The sequence below is a fragment of the Pseudorca crassidens genome, chromosome 4 (genome assembly GCF_039906515.1).
Source record: "Pseudorca crassidens isolate mPseCra1 chromosome 4, mPseCra1.hap1, whole genome shotgun sequence".
Lineage (NCBI taxonomy): Eukaryota > Metazoa > Chordata > Mammalia > Artiodactyla > Delphinidae > Pseudorca > Pseudorca crassidens.
Genome location: NC_090299.1, coordinates 147,374,192 through 147,393,982, shown reverse-complemented (window position 1 = coordinate 147,393,982; position 19,791 = coordinate 147,374,192). Strand labels below are relative to the sequence as shown.

Genomic DNA, 19,791 nt, shown 5'->3' with positions numbered 1-19,791 from the left:
AAAAGAACCCCACCTCCCCCGACTCTGCCCAGGCAGGGAAAAGCAGGGGCAAGTACAATGGTCCAGCCTCAGGCCCACGGAAACCCACTTATGTTTACGTTTTACACTCATTTTACATTTACGTTTACACTCACACTCACTTACGCTTAAGAGGGAACTGACAGACGTGGACAGGGAATGCTGCCTGCCGTCCCAGGAAACAAGAAGTGCTTCCCGTCATTGCAGCAAACCAGGCTCTGGCCACCCGCCCTGCAGCCACCATCCCCATACCTCCCGATGCCCCTCCACCAAGCCCCCATGGTGCACACCGAGGGGAAGTTAGAGAAAAAGAGGAAGCACTGTGTGTTCTGGGCACTGGCCCTAGATCGTTCATATGCATATCTAAGGAATTACTACAATGAGCCCAGATGCTGGTATCTTCCCATACATCGAAAAGCACTAAAATCATTAACCTGTGATGTCTGTCTCTTGTGACTATCAGTTGTCTTTGATGTCTGACTACACGGTTTGTTTTTTGTTTTTGTTTTTTTTGTTGTTGTTGTTGTTCAGCAAAAACTCCTAAATATCCTGGCTAGTCCCTTATTCTTTGGAGCAGTTCCTCAGAGCTCTCCAAGAGGCTGTCTCCTGAGCTTCAGTCTTCAGTAAGGTCCTCAAATAAAACTTAACTTGCAACTTTTAGGTTGTGCGTTTTTCTTCAGCTGACCGTTTTAGTGAACAACGAAGGGACCCAGAGCAGACTTCTCTCCTTCGCCTGAACTCTAGGAGGCTCTGGAGCCTTGGTACCAGCAAAGGCCTCTTGTGCCCGGCCGCCTCCAGACGAATTTAGGTAAGTCTCTTCTGGGTCTTGGATTTCCCACTACTGGCTGATGATCCTAAGCTTTATTTGGTGGTGGATAAACTCCTCGTTGGAAGAGTAGACTTTCCTCGAACTTACTTTCAAGAAGAGGTACCTGGGTTACCCCAGGTGAATGACACTGGGAAGATTCTGCTCAGTTTAAAGACGTGAGCGGGTTACCACAGTTGAGAGACACTGGGAAGATTTTATTATGTATTTGTGGCCGAAATCTCGGCTTCTGTACGCCAGCGCCGAATAGAAATACGGAGACAGAATTTAGGAGAAAAGAGAAAAAAGTGGTTTTATTTCTTTGCTAAGTCAAGAGGGGACACAGTGGGCTAGTGCCTCCAAAAACTGTGCCCCTCCTCCCCTCCACCACCACCGGGGAATCGGAGAAGATTTTATATGCGGGGCTCGCAGTCTGTGGTATATGATAAGGATCAAAGTAGTGAAGGTCTTGCATTCTTTTTCTCCTTGCATTATTTCAAAACAGTCATCGTGGCGTCAGGCGGCCCGGTAATTGGGTCCGTCTGTCTCTGGTTTATTGGCCTGCGAGACCTTCTTTCTGAAATGCAAAAGCTACAGGGGGTGGTTTGCGGCCAGGGAGCAGAGGGAATTTACATAAAGTTAGGCAGTGACAGGCGCAGGATGTAACGCACACAGAGTCAGGGGTGACAGGGGCAGGATGTAACTGACATAGGGTCAGAGAGTGAGAGGTTAGCTTTGTGAAGTACCAATCTAGCTACAGACACTACAGATTAGTAACAGTTAAAATAAAACAAGGAGTGATTAACTCTTTCAGGCCAGGTTATGTTTCTTCTCTAGCCTGTTCACTGTCCCCTTTACGTTCCTTGTTCTCAGGAGAGGAAAAACTTCTTTTCTATTTTTGCTGCAACATACACATACAGAATTTATTCCTACAAATACCTCCTTAGTTGGGAATTAAAGGAAATCTCACCCTAAAAATGGCCAAATTGGGATTATTCTAACATTCCAAAATGAATGTTAAAAGAACCCCAATTAATTCTTTTAACATTCCAAAATTAATTAACTAAAAACATTCTAGCTGTGTGCGCAGCTACAAAAAGCCAGCTTGGTAAAACACCTTTTCAGAATTCCGACCTTAAAGGAACAAAAGCCCTTCTAGGAGGAGCTTGCATTTCCCTCCCTGGGTCTTTGAGATGTAAATGTTCTACCTGATCTTATGCCTTTTTTCCTCCCCCCGCCCCCCCCCTCTGCCCCCCGTGTTTTGAGAGCTCTGACAATGGCCAGACAATGGATCTTTTAAATTGGAGAGACTTCTGAATTAGTAAATTTTTAGAGGGCTCTCACTATAAACAACTGTTTTATTGGTACCGATGAAAAGACCAAAGCAGAAAGTAAATACAAAAAAATATAACGGCTAAGCTTAACAACTCCCTTAGTTTAAAACAAATAAACAGCAACAACAAAAAAACAGTTTGGGAAGCTGCATCTGTGGTCAGTTTCCCCTCAATGGGTCTTACAGATGCTAATAAAAACATTAGATTAATTGTTAATCAGGTTGATTAACAAGGGAATAAGAAACTGAAGGGAAAGTCTAGAGATGTCTTCCCAACAAGGTGGAAATTTTAAAGGGACTTACCCTAAAAGGATAAAAATCTTTAGATGGTTAAGAAATGGGATAAATAAAACAGACATTAATGGGATTAAAATCAATGTTTTGATACAACACTAAGGTTGGATGGCCAAAGGGACCTCCATTGGTCCCCGATACTAAAGAGCCCCAAACAAGTCTACTCTACCCCAGTTTACAACATACATGTATTTAAAAGGCTGCTGGCGACTTCCTTGGTGTTCCAGTGGTTGAGACTTGGCCTTCTAATGCAGGCGTTGCGGGTTCCATCCCAGGTTCAATCCCTGGTCAAGGAGCTAGGATCCCCCATACCTCAAGGCCAAAAAACCAAAACACAAAACAGAAGCAATATTGTAACAAATTCAATAAAGACTTAAAAATAAAATGGTCCACATCAAAAAAAAAAAAAAGTCTGCTAGAAAATTACACTGAGATACCTGACCAGCAATTGTTTGGGGCAACAGGCCAATTAATCAAGTTGGCTCAACCCCTCAACTGGGGACCCCAAAGCCTTTTACACAAACATAGATAAAAGGGTTGGGGGATACAAAGAAAGGTTTCTAGGGTCAACAACAAATTGGCACTTGCCAACTACCTCTACAAGGATTAAGTCGTGTGCTGCTGGAGCTGCTGATTTTCAACACCACCTGAAAGGAGTTCAGGGCAGAGAGCAGAAATGAAGCCCTCTGTGCTCTGGGAACAGCTGGCAGCACAGGTCTTCAGAGAGTTGGATATTTTCAGCAGCCAATTTTATGAGCACAATTCTTGTATCTCCTCATATCTAGAAAAGCACCAAAATCCTTCATGGTGACATCTTCTCCTCGTGACTAGCAGAAACCTGCAGAAAATATGTGCTTGACTGCATGTACTCCCCCTTCACCAAAATCCCGTATATACTGACCTCCCCCCGACCCCCGCCTCTTTGGAGCAGTTTCTCAGAGCTCTATGAAATGCCGTCTACGGGGCTGCAGTCCTCATTTTGCCCCAAATAAAACTTAACTCGCAACACTCATGTTGTGCGTTTTTTTTAAGTAGACACTGGGACTCCTAGTAAGACCAAGCCTAGTTGATGGGGTCTTAATGGAGGCTAAAATTAAAGATATAAGAGTTGATAGAATTGAGATGAACCTTTATAAAAGTTGGTATATTTGAACGGACTTTATATAAGATGGTTACATCTCTTCTACCAGTTATATTATGGGATAAACATTAGGTCTCACTGGGGAATGCTTCCCTTGCCTGGTATAAGATAGGGCGCATAAATCGGCCCCTCAGGCAATATTGCTTAAAAGTACTAAGGAAAATCAATAAGGTTATCTGAGCCCACACAATATGAAATAGAACTGGGAGCTAATATTCAGGGACTAATAAAAACAATAATGGAGACTTTTTTTTTTTTGCCCCTAGGGTAAATTGCTCTGGGTTTAATTTGTACACTTAGAATCTGAGGGTCTTTGTTGAATGCCCTGTGCAAAGTTTGGAAGGCATGATAGATTGAACCCTAAAGTTCTAGAACATAGAACTCTTGATTTTCAGTGTAGTTGGAAATCTTACTGATATAAAAAAGCAAATTAAAGAAAATGTAGTTGGGCAAATCAATCTTTCAATACCATTTAGGTGGCAGACCAGTTCTCTGCGGAATTAAAAGCAACTGTCTTTGTCTTGCAAATCTCTACAAATCAGAAATGTAAGTACAGCCCACAAGGACCTGAGACTGAGCCTAATTAGCTCAATCAGGTAGAACCTGAACCCCCTTCCCTCCACCCAACAAAAAAAAAAGGGAAAAAGAGGGAGGCCTTGTTAAACTCAAACTGCTGGAAAGGCTCCCTCACCAAATCTAATTCACAGCCTCCTTCAGGATTTATCAAGGACAGATACAAATCTTAAAAATCTTTTCGACAATAGTGAAAAGCTTTAGTCATCTGAGCAAATAAATTTAACTTATTCCAAATATTACTTATAGACTAGTAAGTTTATAATGTAATAACTGATTCATGACTAAGTTTTGAAATGAAGCTATAAGATCTCTATTTATATCTGTTTATATGTCCATGTGTACATTATACATATGATATGTCCATACCTCCAGATAATATTATCAAAATTAACTTTATAAAAGACCTGTATTTAACTGACTTAAAAGTAAGCACTTACAAATTGAGTATCTTTAAATATAATAAAAAACGAACCCAAATTTCAAGTTCATGTGATCTGGGAAATATTAAGTTAATATCCAGCTTTAAAGTTTAAATTTGTTGGTTTAATTAATACAGACATGTCTTACTTTTATTACACCTAGGTTTACTAAAAGTTAAATAGGTCATATTATCTCTGTTAAATTCATCAAGAAAAATCTCTTGAAATGATGGCTGACTTGGTCTAATGTCTCACGAAGTTTTCATGGGTAATCTAAACACAACTGTAATTCAATAGATATAAATGGGGTAAGAGCTTTTAGGTAAATTCTTTAAGAATAATTATGTTTTATGGTATGTCTACTTAAAAAATAGTTTCTCCAGATTTTTGGTGACTTAAAACTTCAGAGTTTTGCTAAGTTAAATGATGGAAATTTATTAAATGTCCAGATCCTTCCCAAATAAAATAAGATACTGAAACATTACTCAACATAGGCTGCCTTTTACAGAGAAACTAAAGATACTTAGGTTTATTAATAAAAATGTTTGATGTCACACTGAAAAATTTTCTATTAAAAAAAGCACCTATTTTTTAGAAATCATAAACAGTATTTGAGATTTTGCCAATCTACAGAATAATAATGTGGAAGACAGTTTATAATTGCTTACTTCTTAGTTTTCACTAGAAATTAAGGTTTTTAAAAGATTAGAATTCTGGTTAATATATGTAATTGAGACAACTAAAATTGGTAAGGAAAACATCTTTGTATGAAAGGAAAAAAGGTATATAAAGTGGAAACACATTTTGTTGAGGGAAAAGAAAGTAATTTTGTCCTGGAGAGAGAGAAAGAAAGGAAAAGCGTAGGACAAAATCTGAAAGTAAAAAGAAAGTTACAGAAGGTATGTGGAAATGGAACCCTGAGAAAAGAGTTCTGTACATGGTCAGGACTGGCTAAGATCAAAATAAAGTTTAATTGAGTAAATAAATTTCAATATCAAAAGTAAGCTAGCATGATTAACATAAATATGGATCTGAAATTTAACTGAATCTTTTTATCACTGTGAACTCAATCAACAGACACTAAAATTATAACTAAAATATAGGGAGAGTGTCCAAATCCTCTGGATATTAAGGGGCCCTCTGAGCACACAAAAAGACAAGAGAAATGAAGATCTTGCCTAAAACCCTCCTTTTCAGAATGAGAAAGTAGGCTCAACGGCTTGCCCCAAGATTGGGGGAGGCAGGAGGTGCGGGCCAGGACCTCACAATTCATTTGAAGACATTTTGCACATCTGAAAGATATGATCTCAACACACCATTGTAAAGCAATTATACTCCAATAAAGATGTTTAAAAAAAAAAAAAGGGCATGAAACCCTTAAAGAAAAATAAATAAATAAATAAAATCTTTGCCCTTAAAAAAAAAAGAGAGAGAGATATTATTTCACTCTGTCACCCAACCTGGCTTCTAGAGCATATGGTTAATTTGTGTTAAAAATAAATAAAGGAATTTAACTTCTGCCAAAAAAAAGTGATATGAACAGATTGTCCATAACATGAATACACACTGACTGGTACTTCTGATCTGAATTCAAGACTATGTATGGGGTTTGCACATAACCACTTTTATATTACATCTGTGTCTTCTTCCTTCCACACAAAGAATAATGATTCTCAACACTCGGGAGATGATAGAATCTGAATATCTCATAATTATTTCTTTGTTTTATTGCACATTACATACATAATAATTTCAGAGTAATAAAATATTAATACTTCCATCACTAATATGATTACTGAAAGTTAAAAAGAGATTTTTTCAGTGCAGCCACTATGGAAAACAGTATGGAGGTTCCTCAAAAAATTAAAAATAGGGTTGCCATATGACTCAGCCATCCCACCCCTGGGCATATACCCAGACAAGACTATAATTCAGAAAGACACATGTACCCCTATGTTCATAGCAGCACTATTTACCAGTGGAAGACATGGAAACAACTTAAATGTCCATCAACAGATGAATGGATAAAGAAGATAAAATGGTATATGTATCCAGTGGAATATTAGCCATCAAAAAGCATGAAATAATGCCATCTGCAGCAACATGGATGGACCTAGAGATTTTCATACTAAGCGAAGTAAGTCAGAAAGGGAAAGATAAATACCATGTGATACCACTTATATGTGGAACCTAAGATACAATACAAATCAATATATCTATGAAACAGAAACAGACTCACAGATATAGAGAACAGACCTGTGGCTGCCAAGGGGGAGGGGGCATAATGGAGGGAAGGAATGGGACTTTGGGATTAGCAGAGGCAAACTATTATACATAAGATGGATAAACAACAAGGTCTTATTGTATAGCACAGGGAACTATATTCAATATTCTGTGACACACCATAATGGAAAAAAGAATATACATATACACACACACAACTGAGTCATTTTGCTGTACATAAGAAATTAACACAACATTGTAAATCAACTAAACTTCAATAAAATTAAAAAAATAAAAGATACGATCTGTACATATCTGCCCTTCACATATATTGAGCCATTGGTCGGGACATAGTTTAAATAAGGTAATAAGATAAAAAAAATCCTACTTCCTTATCAGAGCCTGAAAAAATAAAAATTAATGTGTTCATTGTTTTATAAGCACTTATGGGTCATCATTTGGGAAAAAGTGGGAAATTTTAACGCTCTAAACTCTGCCAATTTCATTTCTTTCCCACAAGAGACTGAACCCAAATTGGCAAATACAATCAGGGCCTCTAGAGTGTTTGAAATGTAAGGCATTACTTGCCTTGTAGAGATGCATTTGCTAGGTCACAAATCTATGAAACTTAAAAATATCAAAGCAACTCCCAGCAACACACCTAGTACCCACATCTTGGTTTCTTATCACAGCCTCCAAAACAAGGAAGCAGAGTGCCTTGGAGAAATGGTTGATGCCAGGGTTGGGGCATGGAAAATACAAAAATGAGCCTGGAGCATTTCATGATACCAGAAAGTAAGGAAATGCTTTTTAAAAAACGGGGATAGGGAGGCGGTATGTCAAAAGGGCACAGGGGCCAACCTGAAAAAAGAGCTCCCAGTGGCTAAAGATGGAACAATTTGAGCAGCAAATTAAATAATGACAGTATCGGATTATAACCTATATAATAAAATAAATATCCATGAGTCTGTACTGATACAAATAGTTGAATAAATAAATGGTGAAGGAAAAGCTCTTCCTTACAGAAGAATTCTCTTTAATAAACATCGAAGGAATGAGAAAAACAATTTTTAAATCACCATTAGAACAACACAGTACCATGTACATCAAGTTCCACCAATGGATGCTAAAACTAGTGAATAAAGATTTAAGGAGAGGGGCTTCCCTGGTGGCTCAGTGGTTAAGAATCTGCCTGCCAACTCAGGGGACATGGGTTCGAGCCCTGGTCCAGGAAGACCCCACATGCTGCGGAGCAACTAAGCCTGTGTGCCACAACTACTGAGCCTGCGCTCTAGAGCCCATAAGCCACAACTACTGAGCCCGTGTGCCAAAACTACTGAAGCTCGTGTTCCTAGAGCCCGTGCTCTACACGCAACTGCAATGTGAAGCCCATGCACCGCAACTAGAGAAAGCCTGCTCACAGCAATGAAGACCCGGTGCAGCCAAAAATAAATAAAATAAATTAAAAGAAAAAAGATTTAAGGAGAAACAAGATATTTGCATGGTCCAAGTTTCTCTCCCAAGATATCTACTAAATACAAAAGGAAAAATGATAACTTTCCATCGGAGACGTGACAAACAGCACTTAACCAAGGTCTACAAAAGTCATAAGACATCATGTACCTCTGCTATGATGCACTTGGGATTACTTCTAATATTTCTGCCCAAAATGGATAGCTTCAATCTAGTCATGAGAAAATACTGAGTACTAACTGAGGGACATTCTAAAAAATAACTGAACAGTACGCTTCAGAAGTGTCAAGGTCAGGAAAAACCACAGAACAGAAGGTTGATGAGTTGTCATAGTTTGGAGGAAACTAATGATACACAACAATCAAACGCAATGTTAACTCCTAGGCTGGATCCTGAACAGAAAAAGGAGAGTGAAAAGCCGATGAGAGCCAAGTAAGTCTATAGTTTAGTCAATAGCATTTACCAATGTTAATCCATTAGTTCCGACAATGGTACTGCAGTTTATGTAAGATGCTATAGGAACTCGCTGTACCATTTTTTTTTGCAACAAGTCTAAAAATAATTCCAAAATAAATAATGAAATAACCCCAATATTTTTCAATGTTTATAACGCAAGTGTAATATTAGACTTAAATTGCTATCTTTGCTCTTTAAAACCAACCCAGCCACGGCTGTATCTATTCTGAAAAGCATTGTTTTATAAAGACTAACACATCAAAGATCTCTTTCCCTTGTTTCTCATAACATATGGAGGGAGAGGAGAACAGCAATTTGATTTTTGTTGAAAAATTCAAACCACTTGAATTTTTGCTTGCTTCCACTTAGGAAGCAAGATAGAACACATCTCACTGGGGGAGAGGGAAGGTATATATCTAAGGATGAAATCAGAACACAATGAGGGGTTTGCAGCTCCAGGAAAGAGCTAAAAGTAGCAAGGATGGATCTACGCTGTAGCAACTGGAATGAGTCACCTGGCCCTAGGCTGCTGGTAATAACTGGGCGTAAATCAACATTGCACATGTCAAACATATTGTACTCATAGCTTAGATTCCGATGGAAGCAGTGAACGGTTTGGCATGATAATAACAGTACTATCAGATTTAAGGTACGACTTAAATTAGGTTTTTAACTACAGTTAGCCCACGGCTTTATGGTTTCTGAAGTACACGTGTTCTATTTGAGGTAACTATCATATGAGATACCCTGGAAAGGCATGTAACAGTCTCCCTGTGTTATGAAACAGGAGAAAGGTTAATCAGAAAGATTTCTAAAACAAGGTACATGGCTGGTTTGCAGAACCCTTCACTGATGGGTCAGATAAGAATACTAAGTGTTCTCAGTACACCTGACAGTCTGTAGAACTAATCTGGCATTTTCAACTAACCCATATTCCACTTGTGGACTCAAAGAAAATCAGACCTCTCCCATTCAAACTCATATATTCTCTGGTCCCATGAAGAAACTGTGGCCCAGAGAGATGACAAGACTTCATCAAAAGTAGAAAATGAAGAAATGGCACAGCTGATTAGACCTAAGTTAGGTCTGGGCCTCCCTACTCCCACCAGATCACAGGCTCTTTTCACGTCCCTGCATGCCTTTAAAATGAGCTGCTCTGTGAACATGGAAGGAAAGAGAAACAGATGACCAGGCTAAGTTTAAAAGAAAAAAGAAAGGAAGGATTGGTGAACTTTAATAAAGTTCAACACAGTCTTTTTGTCCCAGCTATAAATGACCCTGTGAATTCTCAGCCTCCTCTATAAATATGAAACTCCAATATCTCCCTGAAAGGTTTGGTGTGAGCAAAAAAATGAGAATGAATGTAAAAACCACCTGCAGACTGCAAGCACTCACCACAGTTAACGGCCGCTTTTATTAATTTTGAGGACCTGATAATCTTGTCTTAAGGCATTCCAAACTAATATGGGATGATGGAGGAAAAGGAGGAAAAGGAAACACTTTCTTCTCCCTTTCTAAGGATCCTGTTGTCCCTCTAACTTTTCTATCCCTCTTTCCCTTCCCCCAGGGTGGGCCCAGGGTGCGGCCAGGGTAGGGCTGTGCAGGACGGGAAAAGAAGAGGCAGACCTCCTGTGCAAAGGCATCCGAGGTGTGGGTACCTCTCAGGCAGTCTTTATTACTCTTTCCTTGTGAGACACTCAGCTCAAATGTCTTCAGAGAGAGATCATAGGGCCTGCTGCTTTCTAGAGACTTCCATTTTTATGCCTCTGGGTAAAAACTCAATGCCTGTGAAATGACAGAGAACTGCCTAATGCTACCTGGGCCTAAGCACGAATTTCCAGCCAAACCTTGTTCTAAAGAGTAACAGGTCTGGACTCCCCTGGTGGCACAGTGGTTAAGAATCCGCCTGCCGATGCAGAGGACACGGGTTTTGAGCCCTGGTCGCCCATGCACCACAACTACTGAGCCTCCGCCCTAGACCCCTCGAGCCACAACTACTGATCCCACGTGCCTAGAGCCCGTGCTCCGCAACAGGAGGAGCCACTGCGATAAGAAGCCCGCGCACCGTAGCCCCGCTTGCCGCAGCTAGAGAAAACCCACGCGCAGAACTGAGGACCCAACGCAGCCATCAATAAATAAAATTAAAGAAAAGAAAAAAAACTCTCTAAAAAAATTTTTTAAAAAAAGAGTAACAGGTCTTTTCAATTGCAAGCCCAAAGGGACTGAGCTAGTGAGCAGCGTTTTCAACGGGGTTTCTGACCTTGCCAAGATTTCATTCCACCCTTCTTGCCGAAAACAAAACTTCTTCCTTGAAACTGGGATAAGGGCAGCACTTCTGCTTTACCCACACCCACCAACCCCAGTTTAAACGACAGAACACTACTTTCAATGCTACGATTCTCTGGACGTTTTATTTATTTCTATAAACAAGCTAACTGTGTGGCTCAAAAATTAGATGTCCACTTTCTAACAGTCTCCTAGTGAAGGAGAATACCGGCTTCCAAAAAACAAGAGGGGGCGAGGGGGCTGCGGTGAGAAAGGGGAGTGAGTGTTAATGGGTTTTTAGGGGAGAGGATGATGAAAATGTGATGACTGCACAGACTGTACACTTTACATAGGCGTGAACTCAATGATATGTTCTCATAAATTAGATCTCATAAAACTGCTGTTGGGAAAATAACACAAAACTATGAGGCCCAATTCAGCTAGACAGTTTCTTGGTTCACATCCTGGAGTGAAGTGGGAACTGATTTTTTAAAGGATAAACTTTAGCTTCCTGTAGACCTATAATATCCTATATCCTATAGAGAGGATGGCCATTCAAGTTCTTTAATTTTCACTAAAAAATCTCAACCCTAACCTATAACCCCAATAAGCAACAGAGAATAAAACTTCCCACTTGATATCGACTGCTGCCAAACTGCTGTCAGAAGGGGGCTTCCCTCGTGGAGCAGCGGTTAAGAATCCACCTGCCAAAGCAGGGGACACGGGTTCGATCCCTGGTCCGGGAAGATCCCACATGCCGTGGAGCAGCTTAGCCCGCGAGCCACAACTACTGAAGCCCACGTGCCTAGAGCCCATGCTCTGCAACAAGAGAAGCCACCGCAATGAGAAGCCTGCGCACCGCAGCTAGAGAAAGCCGACACGCAGCGACGGAGACCCAACGCAGCCAAAAATTAATTAATTAAATTTTTTAAAAAGCTAGAGAGAGAAATACAGAGTATCTGAAGACATGAGGTCCATCTATCCCTCTATAAAATCTAGATTTACCCCCAAATAAGCCCAAACTATCAAACTGCAGCATTTGTGACCATAGGGGCTTAGGAACCTACAAGCGTTTCTCATAATACTTACGGCAAGGAAAATGACCACTACAGCAAGCAGTCCTAGAAAAGGCACTATTGGCATGTACTATGGGATGGGCACCCCGACTCTCCCACCGCCATCCTTCAGTCTCCTCTGCATCCTTCTGTGACACAAGACATTTGCCTCAGAAGCAGATGCCAGGAAAATCTTCTCTAAGGATCTCATACATTTCCTGTCTTTATCCTCACTGAATTGTGTGACTGATCGGTCCCTTCTTATTTTAGCTTCCAAGGCGTCACTTTAATTTGCTGTCCACATCCATTCTAACGTGCTCCCCCATGGTGACTCTTGGTGCATTTTACTTTCCATCTGTAACACTTATGCTTGCCTCAAATTGTTCTTGAATGCTTAATAAAAATAATACAGAAATTGATTTTGGCTGTTCAGTGTATTTTCGTACCATTTTGATGCAACACAATGTCTCCTATGGGAGCTCTTGCTGAATGCCCAGGGTCTGGAACAAAGATGACCAGTATACATTTGTTACTATGAATCTTTTTTTTTTTTCTGAAAGTGTAATGAGCTTTTATATTTCTACTATTGGGCAAGAAAATAAAATGAGGCAACATTACAGGTATTTTTTTACCTGTTGGCTAGACTTACAATCTAACTTTTTGGTCATATGTTTCTCTGTATTGTTCTAACTTCTCCAGTATTATTTTTAATAAGTATTGAAATAAGCTGGTTAATTTTTTGAAGTTAATCATTAAAAGTCAACTACCCACAGAAAAATTACAAAAGGCAGCTCAATATAACTCTTTGGCAAACCATCCAAAGTTGTGGACACATTTTATGTCCTGGGGAGAAAAGACATAGAATATATTGGCTAATCCCTTTAAAAGCACCAATATTAACACATTTCTCTCCTATTCTCATACTCAATAAGTTTTAATCCACCCAGTATCAACTCTAGCTTCATACATTCGGGGAAAGGCAAGAGTTTTACCAACCGGCTAACACACACTACCAGACACGGAATCGGGTGCACCAAGACACTGTTTTCTGGTTAAAAAAAAAAAAAAAAGAGTCTATATTTTCAGTCTGTTTCATACTTACTTTCAAATGAAACTGGCTGGGAGGGACTAATTAAAACCTAGTCATCTCAGTTGTACAGTTTTCTATTCTCTACCAAATGTATACACGCAACAGCCACGGACCTTTCACGGCACACACATCCCAAACGGCTTTCACAGTTTACTCGCTCAGTTAAACAGTGGTTCAGTTTAATTTAACTAAGGGCTTCCGTCTCCGGTGCTGTGATGCTCAGAGGCAGAGCACTAACAATCATTTACATAAACGCTAAGCTGAGTCAGCTGGACCTTCCAAACATACCCGACCGAAGCAGCTCCCACTCAACAAGGAGAGCAAGCGCCCGCACTTACGCGCCCCTTTCCAGGCGGCCTCCTTCCAGCGTCCGCCCAGTCTGGCTCCCTCCTGCGCCTGGCGCGCGCGCTCGGGACCCGGCGCGTAGCGGCACAGGACCCAGGACCCAGGACCCAGGCCGCACCCGCCGAGGGGGCGACGTTCTCCGACCGACGCCCACGCCCCGGCGGGCAGCCCAGGCGCCGCGCCCGCGCGCTCCCCGCGAGCCCCGCACTCACCGGCGCCGCGGGCCGGCCTGGGAAGGCGCTGGCCCGGATGACTGTCACTGTCAAGGGGAAGCGGGCGACGAGCGGAAAGAGCGCAGGGCGGGGCCCCTCTCTCGCACCCCGGCTCCCTCGGGGTCGGTGCCCGAAGTCCGGCGGGAGGCGTGGCGCCGCCTACCTAGCCGCTGAAAAGGGCCCGGCGCTCGGGCGGAACGCGGGCGAGGGCTGTGTGAGCGCATCCAGCCTGGCGCTGGACCACACCGTCACCTGCCTGCGGGGACCGGCTGACGGAGATGACTATCCCGGAGTCCGCAGGGACAAAGCCACAGCTCCTGTCCTCCGGGGCTCGCACGAAACGGACTGGGGCGATTGGCCCTGGAAGCCCCAGGACGCTCCCCGGGCCGATCAATACCTGGTCTGACCTGGATGGACTTGGCCACTCCCGGTGTCCCACGCTCCTAAGCACCAGGGGAAGCGGACACCGAGTTTTGTTTTTCGGATTTTATTTTTTCTGTCTCACGTTGTCCACCCCCAGAGCAAGTAGGCGGTCTCTAATGAATGAGCTTCTGAGAAATCAGGTGTGCGCGCCCCAGGGCCAATAAAATCAGGAACTGAATCTAGGGGTGGAGGAGACAAAACTTGCTGAATGAAAATAGTACTATGAACAGTTTAAATGTGTCCCTCACACTCCTGTAATAAATATCAGTACTTCTGTTCAATACACTGATGGTGTGGAAAAGCTGGAAAGTGTGCAGATTCAGGAAGAGAGTTCCTAACCTCATCCCAATACGTTCTTAAGCTGATCACTGCCATCAAATTGTTTGAGAAATTCAGATTAAAGCCAGCATTTCATAAATGTATGGCATTATAAAGAGTCATTTTAACTTATAAATTAGCATCTTACTTCGGGCTAATTATTTTCAAATGCCCTGTCTTCTCATTTTGTGTTTGGGTATTTTAGGTAACAATATTAGGGAGGGGGGAACCTGAAGACGATGGTCCTAATTTTACATATGAGTCACCTGGTCCAAAGGAGGCCATTTTACACAAGGTCAAAAGTTAGGCTAAATGGGTGACTCAGTTTCTCAGACCATTGCCCTCTGTTCTCCCTGCTCTCCACCTCACAACCTCTCTGAATAGAGTAACTGCCCAGTATTCATAGAGCCTAGTTATTCTTTTTTTTTTTTCCTCCCTGCCGCACGGCGCGGCATGCGGGTTGCAACCCCTAATCCCTGCAGTGGGACTGCAGAGTCTTAAACACTGGACCATCCGGGAAGTCCCTGAATGTGTTCCTAATCTGGCACTTTTTCTTTTCATTTAACTAAATTTTTTCTCTCTTACTACGTATCAAGTAAGAAAATGAAAATCCCCTGTAACCCATCAGCCACATACCATCTGCTTTTAGTCTTTTTCTCTGCATACATTTTTTTTTTTGAAAAAACAAAATTGGGTTTATATACAAAGTACAGGGATGAACGTCATCATCTCTGGAGTCAGATAGCCTGTGTCTGAATCCTGGCTTTCCCAAACGCTGGAGACTTGAACTAGTTACTTAGTCTTGAAGTGGTTATTGGTAATCAGGGGAAAAGATCTCTCAGGGTAGTTACAAAGATTAAATGGGACAATGTGTGCAAAGTCATTAGATAGCAGTCGATAGCAGTAGCTGTTATTATTTTGTAAAACTGCTATATTGCAAACATGGTTCCCTGCGGGCACGTGGTATTCAGTCCTCTTGTTATGTACCATAATTAATTTAACCAATCTTCCTATTATTCACAAAACATCTCTGCAGCTGTGTCAAGGCACACTCAGGTAAATTCCAGACAGGGAATTGCTGAGGCAAAAGTATGCTCATTTGAAAAATTTTAAGACATACAGCTAAATTCCCCACAAAAAGTTTGTGCCAAATTCAGTCTCCTAACAATTTAAAGATTGCTTGTTGCCCTAAATTCTCACAAATACTAGACAGAATAATAATTTTTTTTTAATTTGATAGGTAACAAATGGCATATCAGTGTTTTAATTTATATTACGTTGACTTACAATAAGCTTTTTTAATGTTTAATGATCGTTTGTGGTTTATTTGTAAATTTTCAATGTAAAGTTTTCCCCCATTTCTTTCTTTTTTCTTTTTTTAAAATTTATTTATTTTTTGGCTGTGTTGGGTCTTCGTTTCTGTGCGAGAGCTTTCTCTAGTTGCAGCGAGCGGGGGCCACTCTTCATTGCAGTGCGCAGGCCTCTCTTGTTACGGAGCACAGGCTCCAGACACGCAGGCTCAGTAGTTGTGGCTCACGGGCCCAGTTGCTCCGTGGCATGTGGGATCTTCCCAGACCAGGGCTCAAACCCGTGTCCCCTGCATTGACAGGCAGATTCTCAACCACTGTGCCACCAGGGAAGCCCCCCATTTCTTTCTATTAATTTCTTAGATGGCATAATAAGTAAACAGAAAGAGCCTGGATCTCTGATGATATCACTGACCTGCTGAACCATCTCCAAGCTGGTTGAAGTCACTGTCATGTTTTATGTGCCTTGCAGTCAAGCCACAGAATTATCAAAGTTAGGATTTCTTTACAGTCCCAACTGGAAAGCTTTGGGGCCGTCTGGAGTCCACACCCTTGACGCACACATTGGAGATCTTAAATGGGCGCTGGAAGGCCTGAGGTGTCACCATGTGTTTTTGTAGGTAGTGCGCATGGACATAACTAGATGATTCAAAACAGATGCCTTCAGGTAAAGGGAGCCGATAGTCTCATTCATGAAGTCATTTGAGTCTCCCTTTTGAAAACTCCAAAAATAACTGGGAGACTTGTCGGGGAGAGGGGAAGCATAGTACTTTCCAATCATCACACCAGTGAGGGGTGTTTGCTTGTATGGTTCTAACAGGGGTATCAGTGCTTGACGGAATGTCAGCAACAGACGGTTACAAATTTGTTTAACGTTGATAAAGGATATGATTTATATATTATATAGAATGGCAACCAAAGCAAAATCAAAAAGTCTTCTCATTAAAGGAACAAACTTCCTGGGCCTAGAACTCCATCAATCAGGCACTCTACTACCAAAGCTCTTATATGGACCTATGAGAAGCTCTCTTCATCCTTCTCATAGGATTCTTAATATCCTCCAGAGCTCTCTGAGCCGCCCTGAGCTCTCAGTCTATCTGCCTGCCTGGCCACCAAGTGCAAGGAGCTGGTGAGGAACCAGTCCATTCCTCAGTGCTTACTCCAAGCGGTGAACTCAGGGTCAATTCCCCCTTAGCAAGTTCAGGTTTCAGGCAGGGCTTATTATGGGCCTGGGGGCATTTGGGTTACGTATATAATGTTTGTACTGGATCCCAGTGTATTTATTTTCATTACTACTTAAGTTGAAGCAAATAAAAAATGGTGCAAGAGGCCGTATGCACCATGACCCCCTGTGGCTCTGCTTACAGCTACCAGGCGCCTTTGACTCACTCCGTGAGAGACTGTTCGGTCTGTAGTTGCTTGAGCACTGACGAGTAAGGGATAAAACAGGAACAGGGTATAGACAACTCTTCCCAAAGGTCTCACTATAAAAGGAAGGTGAGAGAAAGGAGTATACCTAAAGACTATCTTGGGGTTCAGAGAAAATATTTCTTGTTTGGTTTAAATTACAGGCCAGAATATGTGTCCATGCCAAGAGGACAAGCCATAAAGAAGAAAAGGTGGTTAACTGCTATAATCAGGTACCTTAGAAAGCAGAATGGAATTAGAATTCAGACGAATTAGTGTTAGAAAAGCCAAAAATATATATCTTTTTTTTTTTTTTTTTTGCGGTACGTGGGCCTCTCACTGCTGTGGCCTCTCCCGTTGCGGAGCACAGACTCCGGACGCACAGGCTCAGCGGCCATGGCTCATGGGCCCAGCCGCTCTGCTGCATGTGGGATCTTCCCGGACCGGGGCACGAACCCGTGTCCCCTGCATCGGCAGGCGGACTCTCAACCACTGCGCCACCAGGGAAGCCCTATATCTTTTTTTAATTGTGGCAAAGGGGAAGGGAGTCAGGGGGTGTCCTCATGTAATAATTGTTTTAAGAAGGGAAAAGAGAGAAAATTGAAAGAAATGTATGGCCTACAACTCCACCTTCTTTCTGAAGTTGGGGGATCTGCTGAGAGTATGGGCGCGAATGAGAAGATCAGGGATCTGAAAAAATGATGAATACTAAAGTAGGCCTGTATTCATTTCCTGTGGCGGCAGTAACAAACTACCACAAAACTGGTGGCTTTAAAGCAATGAAAACGTATTACCTGGCATTTCTGTAGATCAGAAGTCCAACGTGGGCTTCACTGGGCTAAAACCAAAGCTGTTAGCAGTTCTGTGTTCCTTTCTGGAAACTCTTCCAGGTTTCAGAGGCTTCCTGAGTTCCTGGGCTATGGCCCCGTCCTCCAGCCAACAACACAGCATCTCTCAGACCCTGCTTCTGCCATCACATTTCTTTCTCTGACTCTCATCTTCTACCTCCCTCTTCTACCTTTAATGACCCTTATAATGACATTAGAGCCACCAGATAAACCAGGGTAATCTCCTTATTTTAAAGTCATCTGATTCGGTAACTTAGCACAATCACATTCTGGGTATTAGGACATGGACATCTTTGGCAGGTCATTATTCTCCTTACCACACGGCCCTAAGGAAACAAAGAAGATGCACATGTGGGGCCCCACAGAGCTCCTATGAGGACTATTTAAACTGAAGCCATATGAGATACAGCTGTTGCAGAAAGAAGCTTTTTTTTTTGTTTTTTGAAGCTACCCTTATCTGACTAAAAGCAGAGCCTTCAGAGAGTGAAGCTGCTATAAACCCCCTCAGAGGAGCTTCAGTGCCTGGTAGAAGACCAACCACGCATACCTGGATAAGAAATTGCATAAAGCAACATCACAAACTGTCATACTTCTTTCTTTCCCTAAAAGCCTACTTGTCTTTCCTAAAAGTCCTTTGTTTTCCCATAGAATCCCTTTCTCTCCACCCTCCTTTCCCCTATTGAGCTGGTCTGTAAGCCCCAGAACCTGATCTTTTCTCCTTTAATCGGTTTGTGGTCAATTAACTTTCATTCCTCCCCCAGACCCACTAGACCTATTGGCAGAGGAAAAGTTTTTCTTCCAAGGGACCCAGAGAGAGACTACAGAGCAACACCAAGGACCCCTAAGACTGGACTCTATAAAAGTGGTGCTCTCAAAGCCACAAATGGGCATGGCTTTCCCAATCACAAAGAAGTAAAGATAGAGCAGGTTAGAAGGTTGAATTAATTCGAGGATGTGGTTTTGCTGGGTGGGTAAGGCAATAGAAAAATGGAGCATGAGTTTGAGCGGGTGAAGTGATTCATCCTAGGAAAGTGAATCCAGGAAGAGACAGGTAGAAAGGGAGCCTATAGCGGGGTCACTTGCAGGCTGAAGAGCTGAAACTGGACGGTGAAGTCACTGAATAGGAAGCTGGCATAGAATATTGGCACTCCAGGATTTGACAAGGTCCCATGGTTTCAACGTGACAGTAAAATTCTGGAAATGGAAGGAAGGTATATTTACCTTCTAGTGCTGAGAACCTGCCATCAGTTTACCATCTTAAAACAATACTCATTAATTATTTCAAAATTCTGGAGGTCAGGAATCTAGGCGGGCTAGGCGTGGCTCTGCTTAGGGTATCATGGGGCCAAATCGAAGCATGAGCCAGCCCGGCTCTTATCTGAAGACTCTTATCTGAAGAATCTACTTCCAAGGACAGGTTGTTGGCAGAATCCAATTCCTTGCAGTTTTAGGACTGAGGTCCTCGTTTCCTTGCTGTCAGTAAACCAGCTGCTTCAGGCTGCCCACATTCCTTCTCATGTGACTCCCCTCCATCTTCAAAGCAGGCTCTCAAACTTCTAATCTCTTGGATTTCGCCTTCCTCCTTTTGAAGGGCTTGTGTGATTACATCAGGCCCATCTAGATAATCTCACTATAATCTAGATATTTTGGGGTGAACTCATTTGGACTTCAATCACAACTTCACATTTACTCAGAGCAGTACCCAGATTAATGTTTGGTTACATACCAGTGGAATCTTGGACCCTGGGGGAGAAGGGGATCTTTAGAATTCTGCCTACACTGA

General features: G+C 42.1%; 1 protein-coding gene across 13 annotated transcripts in view; it reads right to left on the bottom strand.

Moving 5' to 3' along the window:
- The window catches only part of ABCG2 (ATP binding cassette subfamily G member 2 (JR blood group)), a 121,315-nt gene that overhangs the window by 51,148 nt on the left and 50,376 nt on the right, over positions 1-19,791 (bottom strand). For 3 of the 13 annotated variants that reach the window (XR_010943201.1, XM_067736993.1, XM_067736990.1), the window contains exon 2: positions 18,469-18,555. The exons of 2 other annotated variants lie outside the window; for them this stretch is intronic. The gene's annotated coding sequence lies outside the window, so the exon portion shown is untranslated. 8 more of the 13 variants (XM_067736998.1, XM_067737001.1, XM_067736996.1 and 5 more) reach the window with 8 other exon arrangements.